General features: G+C 45.3%; 1 long non-coding RNA gene across 1 annotated transcript; it reads right to left on the reverse strand.

The window, feature by feature from the left end:
- Positions 1–8,995: 8,995 nt before the first annotated feature.
- On the reverse strand, positions 8,996–14,743 carry LOC147596103 (uncharacterized). The gene is made up of 3 exons (XR_015261604.1): positions 14,591–14,743; positions 14,388–14,489; positions 8,996–9,231 (listed from the first exon to the last, which is right to left on the reverse strand). It is a non-coding gene; the product is annotated as an uncharacterized LOC147596103 (long non-coding RNA).
- Positions 14,744–17,019: the final 2,276 nt, after the last annotated feature.

Consider the following 17,019-nt stretch of genomic DNA (forward strand, 5'->3'; position numbering starts at 1 on the left):
TCGCCAGCCCACACCAAAGGGTTACTGCATTGTCCACTTCTTGAGGGATTTCATATGGCTCTGAAGTTGTCTGCAACATAAAAATTCTTGCCTCTCTGGCTTTTGATTAGGGTATATTTAATTGAATGTCACAGTTTTAAAAATTAATTTGTGCTTTCAATTTGCTCAATAAATCTCTCCCCACTAAGGCAACAGGACACTCTGGCATGTATAAAAATTAGCCAGTTCCCCATTTTTACCCACCTTAAAGTTAAGGATTGAATGAAAAAATTATTTTCAGCTTTCCCTGTGGCACCAATTTTGTCTACATGCTTTTTACTCAATTTTCTTCTACCAGTACTTAAAATGAATAGCTCCAGTATCAAAATAGAAAATCCGTGGTTTGGGTCCCCAGCTGGATTGTAACCAGGGGTTCTGCTGCGGAATTCTCCCCCAGTCCTCTTTGCACCTCTGACAAAGGCATCTGCTGTGCTGCCAGTTTTTTGTTTCTTTTTCAGAATAAGGACACGCATTTTTCCAGTGCCACCATGCTTCACACTTTGCACACTGATATTCCCAATCTCTCTCCTATTGCAGTTATTTTATCCATTCCTCTACCACACCCCGATCTCATCCCCGGTTTGTTCCCCTACTGCTTGTCAAAGTGGTAGGGGGGGCAAGGCTTGAGCCGCTCCTTGTTCTATCTGGTCTTGTCAGCTTCCAGTTCTCCCTGCAATAGGACTGAAACCCTCATAATTCAACTGTCCCACTCTACAGCTCCCACCGGGGGTTCGGTGTTCTGGCCCCTTTTTCTACTGTTTCATTTGTTAAACCTGCATCAACACTTCCAGACCGCACATAAAGATAATACAGAAATTTAACACATGAATTCTATGCTTTCCTCTTCAGTTCCACATTTTAAACATCACTTTCTATACTACAAGCCAGGATCTTTTCAACCTTTTTCCTTTTTTTTTTTTTTTTTTATGCCAAAACCATCAGATCCTTGGGGACGTATCTGCAATCTTTCTGCCACTTGGGATGATTTCCCAAAGTAAAGAACAAATCAACATCGGGGACCACATCTCACTTTCCTTCCCTTCTACAAGATAACATCAACTGTAAAATATTGGATCCATTTTTTTTTTTTCTAGTTACTGGGTCTCCCCTTATATCCTCCCAATGTTTAAGAACACATCCCAGTGGAGACTTCATTAATATTTCCCCTACCATTGAGGTAGACATAGAAGATATGTGTTTTCCCATATTTTACAAAGGAGTTTTTGGTACCAAAAAGACAATAACACTGTTCTACAAACAAAGTCAATCCCATCACCAAGAAAAGTTTAAAACCCCAAATGCAATACTGTATATCATTCAAGTCCCTACACTGCAACACATGCATACAGACTTAAAAACAAAACAAAACAAAACAAAACAAAACGCACTGAAGCAACAATTAGCAGCTTGTAAATCACTTCTAAAACACCCTGGGGCCCTTTCCAAGCTATGTACAAATCTTACCAATACTCCCCATACTCTTACTCTTAAACAATTTAGACTAAATGCCAAATACCAGATAAATGCAAATGACAATTGTCCCAAATACAAAAACCAAACAAATGCAAATGACAATTGTCCCAAATACACAAATGTCCAACCCAGCAATAGCTTTCGCTTATGACTTACGGGCAGACGCCTAGGCTTCCAAACCAAACGGGTACCCTCTAAGCCCCAACCCTGCGAAGCTTTCGCCGCGCCTTACGGGCAGGCTATCCAGAGCAGACAGATTTCAAAGAAGAAGTGCCTTACCCTTTTCTCCAGGGAACGTTGCGAGGAGCTTTGTGAGTCGAGAGCGATGGGTCTCCCCGAGAATACCTCGGTGCCGGCTGGAGTTCGATCAACACTCGATCTCGTTCAGTCTCACTCGCAAGGTCCCATCTGGGTCGCCAAAACTGTTACCGAAATCCGGAATAAAACTCCTTAACAGCAACGAGAAGTTAAGAAGCAGGCACTTCTTTATTGCAGCGCTGGGCGCACGGGGGATCGCTCCACCTAGCGTGCGCACCCATTTGATCAACAGCACGGGTTAAATACACATTAATTATACATATTCATTAAATTCCAAGAAATAATATGCATAAACATAAATTTTCTGAGAAACCATTACATCATTTCCCTACCCACTCACGCATGCCCAGTCTTTTGAGTCGAGGGTCTTTTGGTGGTCTTGGTGGTCGTCAAAACGCCCCCTCCTCAGATTCGCTGGTCAAACTCCTCCTTGAAATCTCCATATCTGGTCTTGAGAACAGGTCGCGGTGCTGCTTGATTTTCCTGGCTCCAAAGTGATGGCTCAGGGCCTATTTCTGCAGGTGGTGTTTGGGGGTGTTTGGGACTTACCATTGTATTAAAGATATGCTAGGCTAGCTTCTAACAAATGCGTATTATAAGATCTCTAGGGTCCCACTCCCTTTAGGAACAAACAAATTTTATGAAGATTTAACCTATGTGACTACAGTTCTATAGTTAGCAAGAATCACCTCATATTGATATTTAATTTTCAATGTTTATGTCATGTAACATTTCCCCCCTTTGAGACTTATTTAATTTTTTTTCAATAAGTCTCATTTACTTATAACTAATCTCCATAATCAGTAAACCAAAAAGTATTATTAGCATTACTACTAAAATTCCTTTGATAGATTTCATTATTTTGATATGATTTTGTCTAATTCATTAAAAATGAGAGACTGTTAACTTTAAATGACATATTTCTTTAGAAATCCATTGTTTCTGTTTTGGAGGCTGTGCTTCTTGACTCTCAAATAATGAATCCAAGAATCAATATCTTCAAATTTAGGGGCTGTATATATTGCTAGAAGCACCTGATATGGTTCTTTCCATTCTTATTGAAGAGTTTCTGATTCCCAAATTTTCAGGTACACATAATCTCCTGGTTAAAAATGATGAACTGGGGAATCTAAAGAAAGAGGCTCTGTGGCAGTTCCATATCCATATCAGAGTTCTTCCAAGGGATATCAAATACAATTCCATTTCATTATCCCCAGTAGCAGTCACATTTTGAATAAGGGTTAGCGTCTGATAAGATTTTCCATACATTAACATATGGACTAATTTTAGTCCTAGATCTGGATTGAATCTTGATTCTCGGAAGTGCTTAAGGAAGAGCATGAGGCCATTTTAAAGATATTTTCTGACAAATTTTACTTGTCTATTAGATTGTGGCCTTCAAGGAGTGTGTAAATTCAATTTGATTCCCAGAATTTTCCTCAATATTTGAATAATTTCAGACACAAAATGAGGACCTCTATTTGATTATATTCTTTTGGGGATTCCAAACCATGATATTATCTCTTTTAACATATTTTTAGCCACTTCTCTTGCCTATTGGTGCGACAGGAAAAGAAAATCTTTTGGCCATATTTACTAATACCAATAGATATCTATATCCATTTTGTTGTGGCAATTCTGAAAAATCAATCTGCCAATAATTTTCAGGCAAGTTTCCCATATATATGGTTCCTGGGGGTGGTTATTTAATATTTCTCGGGTTATTCTTTAAACAAGTTTCACACTTTTTGTTACTGATTTTATTAGCTTTATCATCCTAACACTAATCACCTGTCTTCTTAAATCACTGATCATTGCCTCTGTTTCCCAATGAATTTTTCTATGCTTTTAGCTTTGATTGTGGTGAGACCACAACTTGATTTTTAGGACTAATGATCATTTTTCATATTTATTTGAATTGATTTAGCTAATTCCAAATCAACCTTACTGTAATTTGGGGTTTGTTGCTCAAATTTCACTTCTTTAACTAGTATTATTGTCATGATGCCTTTTTCTGCTCTCTTCTTTGCCTTTTTATTGACTAATTTATTTCCAATATTCACTGGGAAATTCCCAAATTGGTGGGCTTTGCAGTGCATTATTGCAACTTCTTTGGGTTTCTGCACCACTTGGAGCAATTGCAGAATTTCTTCTTGGTGTTTAATGGATGTTCCTTGTGCTGTCAGCATTCCTCTTTCTTTCCATGTGGCTCCATGGGCATGTACTACTCCAAAAGCATACTTTAAATCAGTCCATATATTCACTTTTTATGTTCTGTCCATTTTAGGGCTTTTATGAGGGCTAGTTATCAATTCCGCCTTTTGTGCTGAGGTGTTCACTGAGAGCGGCTTTGCATCAATAACAGAGTTTGTTATTGTTATTGCATATCCAGCCAATCTTCTTCCATTTCTCACGAGGCTGCTTCCATCAGTACATATCTCGAATTCTGGGTCAGGTATGTTCACTCTTCTGTTACTTCTGCTGGAATAAACTTGTTTGATGGTCTGTAGACAGTCATGACTTAGAACTTCTTCTTCTATTGAACTTAAAAAGATGGCAGGATTTATTGTTGTAGTTGTTTTTGATTTGACATCATCTTGTTCCAACAGGACAATTTGATGTTTGAGCATCCTGCTTGGGGATAACCAGTGTCCTCCTTTCTGTTCCAGAACAGAAAGTACCATATGCGGTACATAAGCTGTTCTTGGGTGTCCCGTTGTCAGCTTACAAGCTTCTTAAGTCAGGAGGACAGTTGCTGCTACAGCCCATAGACAACCTGGTCATCCTTAGCTAACATTGTCCAATTGTTTGGAGAAATAACCAACCGGTCTTCTTCATTCTCCATTTTTCTGAGAAAGCATTCTTCTGAGGGCCGAATGTTGTCTTTCATGAACAAACAGTTCAAAGGGTTTGGTTAAATCGGGCAACCCTAGAGCAGGAGTGAACATCAGAGCTACCTTTACATTCTGGAATGCCTTTCGAGCTTCAGGTTCTCACACAAGGGGTCCCTCCTTCAATTCCTTTAATCCACAGGTGACACCAGCCAGCCATTCCCAGAAACGTTTGCAGCTCCTTAGCTCCTTTTGGCTCCGGCATTTGGCAAATTGCCTCTTTTCTCTCATTTCCCAGTTGTCTTTGTCCCTGTGTGATTTCAAATCCCAAATACATGACAGTCTCTTTTCCAATCTGTGCTTTCTTCTTGGAAAATCTGTTATCACTTTGGCCCAAGAAATTTAGCAGGTTAGTAGTCAAGTTGAAATATTCTTCTCTGGTTTCTGTGGCTATTAAAATATCATCTACATATTGCAACACCAGTCTTTCAGGATAAATTATTTTGCATGTTTCTAATTCCTTAGCCAATTGATTTCCAAAGATCATTGGGCTATTTTTAAATCCTTGAGGTAGCACTGCCCAGGTGAGCTGAGTCTTCTGCCTAGTTGTGGGATTTTGCAGTTCAAAGGCAAAATATGCCTGACTATTTTTGTCAAGAAGAATACAGAAAAAGGCATCCTATAAGTTCAATACAGTGAACCACTTGTGATTTTCTTTTAAAGCTGTCAACGAGGATACAGGTTTGCCACTAAGGGGTGAATATCTTGAACTATTAAATTTATTGCTATTAAAATCTTGTACTAACCTATATTCCTCACTTTCTGGCTTTTTCACAGGTAAAATGGGAGTATTGAATTCTGATTCACATTCGACTAATAGTCGATATTTTTTTAAGAAATTTTCAATCATTTTCTCAAGGCCTCTTCTAGCTTCTAATTTTGAAGGGTACTGGTTTTGTCTTACCAGTTTGGTGCTCTCCTTTAGAAAAATCTTTACCGGTTCTGCTGCTTTTGAATGTCCGGGAACTTCGCCAGCCCACACCAAAGGGTTACTGCATTGTCCACTTCTTGAGGGATTTCATATGGCTCTGAAGTTGTCTGCAACATAAAAATTCTTGCTTCTCTGGCTTTTGATTAGGGTATATTTAATTGAATGTCACAGTTTTAAAAATTAATTTGTGCTTTCAATTTGCTCAATAAATCTCTCCCCACTAAGGCAACAGGACACTCTGGCATGTATAAAAATTAGCCAGTTCCCCATTTTTACCCACCTTAAAGTTAAGGATTGAATGAAAAAATTATTTTCAGCTTTCCCTGTGGCACCAATTTTGTCTACATGCTTTTTACTCAATTTTCTTCTACCAGTACTTAAAATGAATAGCTCCAGTATCAAAATAGAAAATCCGTGGTTTGGGTCCCCAGCTGGATTGTAACCAGGGGTTCTGCTGGGGAATTCTCCCCCAGTCCTCTTTGCACCTCTGACACAGGCATCTGCTGTGCTGCCAGTTTTTTGTTTCTTTTTCAGAATAAGGACACGCATTTTTCCAGTGCCACCATGCTTCACACTTTGCACACTGATATTCCCAATCTCTCTCCTACTGCAGTTATTTTATCCATTCCTCTACCACACCCCGACCTCATCCCCGGTTTGTTCCCCTACTGCTTGTCGAAGTGGTAGGGGGGGCAAGGCTTGAGCCGCTCCTTGTTCTATCTGGTCTTGTCAGCTTCCAGTTCTCCCTGCAATAGGACTGAAACCCTCATAATTCAACTGTCCCACTCTACAGCTCCCACCGGGGGTTCGGTGTTCTGGCCCCTTTTTCTACTGTTTCATTTGTTAAACCTGCATCAACACTTCCAGACCACACATAAAGATAATACAGAAATTTAACACATGAATTCTATGCTTTCCTCTTCAGTTCCACATTTTAAACATCACTTTCTATACTACAAGCCAGGATCTTTTCAACCTTTTTCCTTTTTTTTTTTTTTTTTTTATGCCAAAACCATCAGATCCTTGGGGACGTATCTGCAATCTTTCTGCCACTTGGGATGATTTCCCAAAGTAAAGAACAAATCAACATCGGGGACCACATCTCACTTTCCTTCCCTTCTACAAGATAACATCAACTGTAAAATATTGGATCCATTTTTTTTTTTTCTAGTTACTGGGTCTCCCCTTATATCCTCCCAATGTTTAAGAACACATCCCAGTGGAGACTTCATTAATATTTCCCCTACCATTGAGGTAGACATAGAAGATATGTGTTTTCCCATATTTTACAAAGGAGTTTTTGGTACCAAAAAGACAATAACACTGTTCTACAAACAAAGTCAATCCCGTCACCAAGAAAAGTTTAAAACCCCAAATGCAATACTGTATATCATTCAAGTCCCTACACTGCAACACATGCATACAGACTTAAAAACAAAACAAAACAAAACAAAACAAAACGCACTGAAGCAACAATTAGCAGCTTGTAAATCACTTCTAAAACACCCTGGGGCCCTTTCCAAGCTATGTACAAATCTTACCAATACTCCCCATACTCTTACTCTTAAACAATTTAGACTAAATGCCAAATACCAGATAAATGCAAATGACAATTGTCCCAAATACAAAAACCAAACAAATGCAAATGACAATTGTCCCAAATACACAAATGTCCAACCCAGCAATAGCTTTCGCTTATGACTTACGGGCAGACGCCTAGGCTTCCAAACCAAACGGGTACCCTCTAAGCCCCAACCCTGCGAAGCTTTCGCCGCGCCTTACGGGCAGGCTATCCAGAGCAGACAGATTTCAAAGAAGAAGTGCCTTACCCTTTTCTCCAGGGAACGTTGCGAGGAGCTTTGTGAGTCGAGAGCGATGGGTCTCCCCGAGAATACCTCGGTGCCGGCTGGAGTTCGATCAACACTCGATCTCGTTCAGTCTCACTCGCAAGGTCCCATCTGGGTCGCCAAAACTGTTACCGAAATCCGGAATAAAACTCCTTAACAGCAACGAGAAGTTAAGAAGCAGGCACTTCTTTATTGCAGCGCTGGGCGCACGGGGGATCGCTCCACCTAGCGTGCGCACCCATTTGATCAGCAGCACGGGTTAAATACACATTAATTATACATATTCATTAAATTCCAAGAAATAATATGCATAAACATAAATTTTCTGAGAAACCATTACATCATTTCCCTACCCACTCACGCATGCCCAGTCTTTTGAGTCGAGGGTCTTTTGGTGGTCTTGGTGGTCGTCAAAACGCCCCCTCCTCAGATTCGCTGGTCAAACTCCTCCTTGAAATCTCCATATCTGGTCTTGAGAACAGGTCGCGGTGCTGCTTGATTTTCCTGGCTCCAAAGTGATGGCTCAGGGCCTATTTCTGCAGGTGGTGTTTGGGGGTGTTTGGGACTTACCATTGTATTAAAGATATGCTAGGCTAGCTTCTAACAAATGCGTATTGTAAGATCTCTAGGGTCCCACTCCCTTTAGGAACAAACGAATTTTATGAAGATTTAACCTATGTGACTACAGTTCTATAGTTAGCAAGAATCACCTCATACTGATATTTAATTTTCAATGTTTATGTCATGTAACATGCGGATGAGGATGCAGAAGAGGGATGAAACAACGCTGCTGGTCCAGGACCCATTGCTTCTCCTGCTCTCAGATCTGCTGCGAGAATTTGACGGTTTGGATGAGTTTCTCTCTCTCTCTCTCACCCCACCCTCCCTTCCTCCGCTGTACCTCTGGTCACTTCACTGTCATCCACTTAAGAGAACAGATTGGCGTCTTACACTCTTACAGTAGGAGGCTTTGAGGACACACAGCCTCACGCGCACACACGTGCCTGTCCTGCGCTTTCGGTTGCATACAGACCCTGCGGTGCATGTTGCCAGTCTGGCCTGCCGCCGGCTACGAAGAGGAATTCTTCCTCACCTGGAGAGGGAGGCTCCCTCTGGGCTGCAGCAGGAGGCCAATACCAGTCAGACGGCATTTGTTTTTTTCTTCCTTACCTTTCACCAGCCTCTCCAGCTTCCCGCTGCAGCAGCTCCTGTCCACAGCCAGTAAGTCCTCCCATGGCTCGCACTGGCCCCTCCACGGCCACCCGGGGCGGGGCAGGGCAGCACCAGCCCCTCCAGCAGCACCCACCCCTTTACAGGGAGGGGCCGCCTCCATCACCCTCACTGCCCGCACCTGGGGCTCCTCCAGCCCCAGCCCACAGCTGGAGCCCGGCAGGAACTGGGGGCCATCGCCTGACCCCCACACTGCATCACCTCCTCCCCTGGGCTCCTCACCTCCCATGGCCCCGGGCAAAGGGAGCAGAAACGCAGCCATGAAGTCAAAGGAGACAGCGAGTGTTTATTCAGTCACGCACATAAGTCCGAGCAGCGAGTCTGCTCTGGAGCTTGCAGCCTCCGATCCCCTCTCCGTGTCACTGGAACGACTGCCAAGTCATTCCAGGAGCCACGCTCGTTGGTTCGGCAGGGAACGTACGGTGGGTCGGCTGTGTCCTGGAGCGCCGGGCTGCTGGGCAGACTTGGAGGCTGCTAAAAACAAAGAGCAGGGCACGGAACACTACAAGAGAAGAGAAGAGAGGCAGCTTGCAAGACAGAGGGGCGTAGCGAGAAAGCACGAGGCAGGAAACAGGATAGCGAGAGAAGGATGGGGACAGAGAAGGACAGGGAGCCTGACAGAGGTGGGCAAAGAAGCAGTGGAGAGAGGAAGAGAGGCAGCAGAAAGAGGGAGAGGGAGCGGGACAGAGACCAGCAAAGAAGGATGGGGAGCAGGATGGAGATGCAGGAAAAACCTGAGCTGGTGTCCTGGTTTTGGCAGGGATGGAGTTAATTTTTCCTCTCAGTAGCTGGTATGTTTTGGATTTTGTGTGTGAAGAATGTTCATAAACGCCCTGATGATACCAGTTGTTGTGAATGAGACCAAGGACACCGTCCTGCTTTCCAAGTCTCGCTAATTTGCAGATGCAGGAAGCTGGGAGAAAGACAGACAGCATAATTGATCCAAACTAGCCAAAGAGAGTATTCCATGCCATAAACGTCATGCTCAGTATATAAGTGGGGGCAGGCGAGGGTGGGTATCTGCCTTCCTGGCATCCATCCTTCCTGCTTGTTTTTGCTGGCATCGTTCCCCCTACCTTGCTGGCTCCCTTTTGCTCCTTTGCTTGCTGCTCGGTTTTGTTTCCGTGATCGCTGCTCGGGACGGGCTGTATCGGTCATTGGGACATCGGGTGGTGAGAAAACACATATTGTTCACTTTGTATATTTTTGATATCCTTATATTCTGTTATTATTGTAGTTTTCCCTTTTATTTTAGTAAATTGTCTTCATCTCAACCCACGAGTTCTCCTTCCTTCCCAATTCTCTCCCCCATCCCCCTGGGGAGGGGGAGAGTGAGCGAGAAGCTGTGTGGTGATTTGGGCTAAACCATCACAGTCATTTTGGCGCCCAACGTGGGGCTCGAAGGGTTGAGGTAAGGACAGATCTGACTAGAGTGTGTTAAAGTTGTTACAAGTGCTCATTATTTTATTTGAATCCCTGGTCACAATGTTGTACTACGTGTTCACATGGTTGTGTTATGTCTTTCCTAAGTTGCATCACGTATTTCCTTTGGTGCTGTTTATCATTTCTCGGAAATGGATGAGAATTCTCATGTTGATTTACTGGGCACTACTGGCTTATGATATGGTATCATCACTGGTCATTAAATTAATCTGGTCCTTGTTTTCGGCATTGCTGGCAACTCCGTACTTTGGATGCCATTTGGTAAGAATTATTAATAATCACACATTTTTCTTTTTCTCCCCGGAGAACCAATCTATGGGGAAGTCAGAGGAGGGTACCTTCCCATACTCCTTTACCTTCCCTTTTTCTTTTGAGCGAGTCACATCAGCTCTCGAGAATTTTGAATATCCTTGGGATGTGCAAGCCAGCATACTCCTATTGCTCTGTGTCCTAAATGGGTTTCAGATGTTGTTTAGGATTAAACAATTATTTACAAAATTCACCTGGAGATCTACCTTGAGGTTGGAGGGGCAGGGGTGGCATGGTATGTGGGAGAAGACAGGCAGGTACCTAGAAAACTTCTCGCCTCCAATGGTCTGGAACTTCACTCCCGAACAACTACAGAATCCAGATGAAGTGATTGAATATTTGAAAGAAAAATGCCATAGCTATTCTAAAGAGACAAAGCTTACCGCTTTGTGCTGGGCACTGGCTAGTATCTACCAAACACTGCTTAACGTGCAGCACCCTCAGGAAGAAGGGAGAAAAAATCAACCGACCGATACCCTGGCTACTCCAGCCCCGGCTACCGGCCCTGCGGCTGCTCCAGCCCCGGCTACCGGCCCTGCGGCTGCTCCAGCCCCGGCTACCGGCCCTGCGGCTGCTCCAGCCCCGGCTACCGGCCCTGCGGCTGCTCCAGCCCCGGCTACCGGCCCTGCGGCTGCTCCAGCCCCGGCTACCGGCCCTGCGGCTGCTCCAGCCCCGGCTACCGGCCCTGCGGCTGCTCCAGCCCCGGCTACCGGCCCTGCGGCTGCTCCAGCCCCGGCTACCGGCCCTGCGGCTGCTCCAGCCCCGGCTACCGGCCCTGCGGCTGCTCCAGCCCCGGCTACCGGCCCTGCGGCTGCTCCAGCCCCAATGACAGGCACTGCGGCTGCTCCAGCCCCAGCTACCGGCCCTGTGGCTACTCCAGCCCCAATGACAGGCACTGCGGCTACTCCAACTCTAGCTACTGGCACTGCACCGAATCAGAGAACCAACCTGTGTCAGTATCAGTCGCCCCTGTACAGAAGAAGAAATCTTGGAAGCGAAAGTCAGCTCGTTTAGTAAGGGATGAGGGAAAACCAGGGACCTGGATGTACTTGGTGGGTGATGCGGGAGGATGGGGAAGTCCGATGTGTACCTCAAGGAGATCTGATTTTAGGTGAGAACAGCCAATAATTTGAACTGTATATAATCATTTCCATAGTTCTTATATGTCATATCAAAGGTATTGCAGCAAGAACACCCTGATCAGTGAAGAATGAGTTTCAATAAAACCAAGAGAGATGCAACGATGATGGAACAGGAACTGGCGCCCAACAATTTCCTCAAGATCAACATCTTCAATTTGCAGACCATGGACATGATACACCAGCCACGCCAGATGTACCAACTGCGAGTTCCAGATGCAGCATGCAACAGTCCCATACTACATACCATCTCTCTTGTCCTGAAAGACTGTATGACATATGGAACCCAAAGTCATGGACTAAATGAACTCAACAGACTTTGGAGGGATAGACCATAGATTGAAGGAGTTACATCTATGTGTGTGTATATGTATACGCATGACGTAGGTGGTATGGAATAAGGGGTGGATACTGTCCTGGTTTTGGCAGGGATGCGGCAAGTCCCTTAGGAAAAATGCAGTCACGCATCGCAGACGTACCTTGTACTTGCAGACCGCTGCGGCTCCTTTCCATCCATCTCGTACTTTCACGGCCAAGGAAAGGGCGACCACGGTGAAACGCTGGCAGCAGACATTCAGCAGAGAGAGGGAAAAACCCCTTAGTTTGAAGCTAGGCAGGAATCTAACTCTTCCTTTTGGGGCGAGGTTTCTCAGGACTAAAACCACGTGAAGGACAGAGTATCTTGCAGCACCTTTGGTACAGCTGCTGATACCGGCCTTTAAAGCTTTTGCATTTTTCAGACACCCGGGCCTTTTTTTGACTCATTGGCAGCTTTAGTTTCACTCGAACCGCTGTCCTACATACAGGCAGGGGACAGACACAGATGCCTACATACATTTTCTCAACCCTAAGTACAGCCGAGATCTCCTCACCCTCTATGTGCCAAGTTGAATATTTGTTTGTTAAGGAGCACAGCAACACTTCTGTCCTCGTGAACTGCCTCCGAGCAGAGGAGGGCTCTGGGATTTCCTGGACGCCAGTGCTCCCGCTTTCACTGTCAACTCTGCACGGCCACCCACCGGAAAAAAGGCCTCAAAATAACGAACGTCAGACGATTGCTGCCACACCAAAAGTGCCAGCACTGAAAGCTCGTGCTGCTCCTCGCCGGCCCTTGCCAGCGCCTCTACAGGCCCACAAACGTTATCCAGCCTAGAGACTGCATAAAAGGCAGACCGCCCCAGGCTGCAACACTCTTGCCCAGCGTACACTGACCAGTAACGTCTCCCCCTTCACCTTCCCGAGAGAGACTGTTCCCAGGGAGCCCTCTTCCTCCCATCAATTTACTACACCCTCCCTGCAGTTTTCAACCTTGTTCCCTCCTCGGCTGTGGTCCCTCAACTTAGCTCTCAAATGGCCAGAAATCAGATTCCATCCTCAAAAGAACAACCCCATGCTAACTAAGGTGGCGCTTCCTCGCCCAGCTCCTCATCACCATCTGCAAAAAAAAAAACCCCAAAAATAAAACCTACCAAACAGCACCGCCCTTCAACATCACACCACTTACCACCAATCTCTTCTATGGCACTCTCCTCCTCAAAAGCGCCGCAGTGCTCTGCTCACCGGCTCCACTCATTGCCAAGAAGTCCGACGCCGCAACTGCCGCTCGTGGTGCTTCAGATGCTGAGAGACGCAAAGCTCAACTTACTTTTTCTGGGGTGTAGGTACAAAAAAATAGGTGTCATACCAAGCTAACTAGAAAAGTATGTCATTACATGCAATGACAACATTATCAAAAACCACCTGCTTTAGCTTCCTACAAGAAAACAAATGCTCCAGGCTTCATTTCTAGCAAGACCATGCATGCTATCTAACTTCTACCACAGCTACGTTCTGGACAGGGCTGAATGACAAATGTAGCAGAACGTGGTGGCTCGCACACGTGGCCGACAGAGGCACGGAGCTCCTGGCACTGCGTCCTGGTGTCTGCTCTGTCAGGGAGGGCTCAGATGGACCAGCCTCTCCTTGCTGGAGGCACCTGCCTGTGATTCACTCCTCAGTCCCCTCCAGCAGCCATGCCCAGGCGGCCCCCTTTACAGCTGGAGGCCCCTCATACAGCAGGGCCAGGGCCAGGGCCAGGCCCACCCTCTGCCTCACTGGACCCATCTGGGGCTGCCCCACCTCCAGCCCCAGCTGGAGCCCATCAGGAGCAGGGGCCCTTGCCAAAGCCCCACAGCACATCACCCCCTTCCCTGTGCCTGTCCTCAGCCATCAGCTCTGCACCCAGGGGCTGCAAACACATCCAGGGGCACAGAGGACGTCACAGACAGTGAGATACAGAACAGAAAAAAAAAACCAGTGACAGTACGCAAGACAAAGAGATAGAGAAAGAAAGATAAGAAAAGAAAGAGAGAGATAGAAAGGCAGAGGCACAGGGCAGGCATGCAGAGGCGCAAAGAAAAGCAGGCCAGAAAACAGGCTGGAGAAATTAGTTGGGGGGAGAAGACGGATGCAGATCAGGACAAAGAGATGGAAAAGGCAAAAACAGCAATGGGCCGCAGGACAGAGACAGAGGACAAACAAAGGAAGGAAAGGGAGCAGAACAAAAGTGCAGGGATACAAAACAAAAGGAAGCGGTAGAACAAGAGATTTAAAGGGAGAGAGAAAGGGGGAAGAGCATACAAGAACAGACAGAAGAGGAGAGGTAGAAGGAAACAATAACAACAACAACAAATCACAGCAGCTTGGGAAAGGTAGGGGTCACGGGAGAGGCAGGGAAGGACAGGGACGCACAAGAGAGGAGGCAGAGCCCCAGGGGCCGGGGACTCACCACAGCTCTCACTCCCGGCACTGCTGGGAGAATCTGACAGGTCAGATGCTGCTTTCTGCTTCTCTCCTCTTCTGTAACTCCGACCACTTGGCTGTCCTCCACCTAAGAGAATACGTGGGTGTCCTACAGCTCTTAGACAAAAAGCTTCCTAGACACGTAGCCACCCACCCACGCTCGCTCGCTCGCGCGCTATGTGGCCGTACCGTGCTTCAGGTTCCACATACAGACTGTGCAGTGCGCACTGGCGGTCTGGCCTGCTGAAGAGTACAAAGAGGGATCCTTCCTCACCCGGAGAGGCAGGCTAGGCTCTCTCTGGCCTGCAGCGGGAGGCAGCTGCTGGCTGGCTGGCCTTTGGTTTCTTCTTCTTCTTTACCTTTCTGTGGCCTCTCCAGCTTCAGCTGCAGCAGCTCCTCTCCACAGGCAGTAAGCGCTCTGTTACATGACATAAATGTTGAAAATTAAATATCAGTATGAGGTGATTCTTGCTAACTGTAGAACTGTAGTCACATAGGTTAAGTTTTATACGAAATCTATTTGTCCTTAGAGGGAGTGGGACCCTAGAGATATTATAATACGCATTTGTTAGAAGCTAGCCTAGCATATCTTTAATACAATGGTAAGTCCCAAACACCCCCAAACACCACCTGCAGAAATAGGCCCTGAGCCATCACTTTGGAGCCAGGAAAATCAAGCAGCACCGCGACCTGTTCTCAAGACCAGATATGGAGATTTCAAGGAGGAGTTTGACCAGCGAATTTGAGGAGGGGGCGTTTTGATGACCACCAAGACCACCAAAAGACCCTCGACTCAAAAGACTGGGCATGCGCGAGTGGGTAGGGAAATGATGTAATGGTTTCTCAGAAAATTTATGTTTATGCATATTATTTCTTGGAATTTAATGAATATGTATAATTAATGTGTATTTAACCCGTGCTGTTGATCAAATGGGTGCGCACGCTAGGTGGAGCGATCCCCCGTGCGCCCAGCGCTGCAATAAAGAAGTGCCTGCTTCTTAACTTCTCGTTGCTGTTAAGGAGTTTTATTCCGGATTTCGGTAACAGTTTTGGCGACCCAGATGGGACCTTGCGAGTGAGACTGAACGAGATCGAGTGTTGATCGAACTCCAGCCGGCACCGAGGTATTCTCGGGGAGACCCATCGCTCTCGACTCACAAAGCTCCTCGCAACGTTCCCTGGAGAAAAGGGTAAGGCACTTCTTCTTTGAAATCTGTCTGCTCTGGATAGCCTGCCCGTAAGGCGCGGCGAAAGCTTCGCAGGGTTGGGGCTTAGAGGGTACCCGTTTGGTTTGGAAGCCTAGGCGTCTGCCCGTAAGTCATAAGCGAAAGCTATTGCTGGGTTGGACATTTGTGTATTTGGGACAATTGTCATTTGCATTTGTTTGGTTTTTGTATTTGGGACAATTGTCATTTGCATTTGTTTGGTTTTTGTATTTGGGACAATTGTCATTTGCATTTATCTGGTATTTGGCATTTAGTCTAAATTGTTTAAGAGTAAGAGTATGGGGAGTATTGGTAAGATTTGTACATAGTTTGGAAAGGGGCCCCAGGGTGTTTTAGAAGTGATTTACAAGCTGCTAATTGTTGCTTCAGTGCGTTTTGTTTTGTTTTGTTTTGTTTTGTTTTTAAGTCTGTATGCATGTGTTGCAGTGTAGGGACTTGAATGATATACAGTATTGCATTTGGGGTTTTAAACTTTTCTTGGTGACGGGATTGACTTTGTTTGTAGAACAGTGTTATTGTCTTTTTGGTACCAAAAACTCCTTTGTAAAATATGGGAAAACACATATCTTCTATGTCTACCTCAATGGTAGGGGAAATATTAATGAAGTCTCCACTGGGATGTGTTCTTAAACATTGGGAGGATATAAGGGGAGACCCAGTAACTAGAAAAAAAAAATGGATCCAATATTTTACAGTTGATGTTATCTTGTAGAAGGGAAGGAAAGTGAGATGTGGTCCCCGATGTTGATTTGTTCTTTACTTTGGGAAATCATCCCAAGTGGCAGAAAGATTGCAGATACGTCCCCAAGGATCCGATGGTTTTGGCATAAAAAAAAAAAAACAAAAAAAAAAAAAAAAAAAAAGGAAAAAGGTTGAAAAGATCCTGGCTTGTAGTATAGAAAGTGATGTTTAAAATGTGGAACTGAAGAGGAAAGCATAGAATTCATGTGTTAAATTTCTGTATTATCTTTATGTGCGGTCTGGAAGTGTTGATGCAGGTTTAACAAATGAAACAGTAGAAAAAGGGGCCAGAACACCGAACCCCCGGTGGGAGCTGTAGAGTGGGACAGTTGAATTATGAGGGTTTCAGTCCTATTGCAGGGAGAACTGGAAGCTGACAAGACCAGATAGAACAAGGAGCGGCTCAAGCCTTGCCCCCCCTACCACTTTGACAAGCAGTAGGGGAACAAACCGGGGATGAGATCGGGGTGTGGTAGAGGAATGGATAAAATAACTGCAGTAGGAGAGAGATTGGGAATATCAGTGTGCAAAGTGTGAAGCATGGTGGCACTGGAAAAATGCGTGTCCTTATTCTGAAAAAGAAACAAAAAACTGGCAGCACAGCAGATGCCTGTGTCAGAGGTGCAAAGAGGACTGGGGGAGAATTCCCCA

Source organism: Chlamydotis macqueenii, unplaced genomic scaffold (genome assembly GCF_036417535.1).
Source record: "Chlamydotis macqueenii isolate bChlMac1 unplaced genomic scaffold, bChlMac1.mat HAP1_SCAFFOLD_171, whole genome shotgun sequence".
Lineage (NCBI taxonomy): Eukaryota > Metazoa > Chordata > Aves > Otidiformes > Otididae > Chlamydotis > Chlamydotis macqueenii.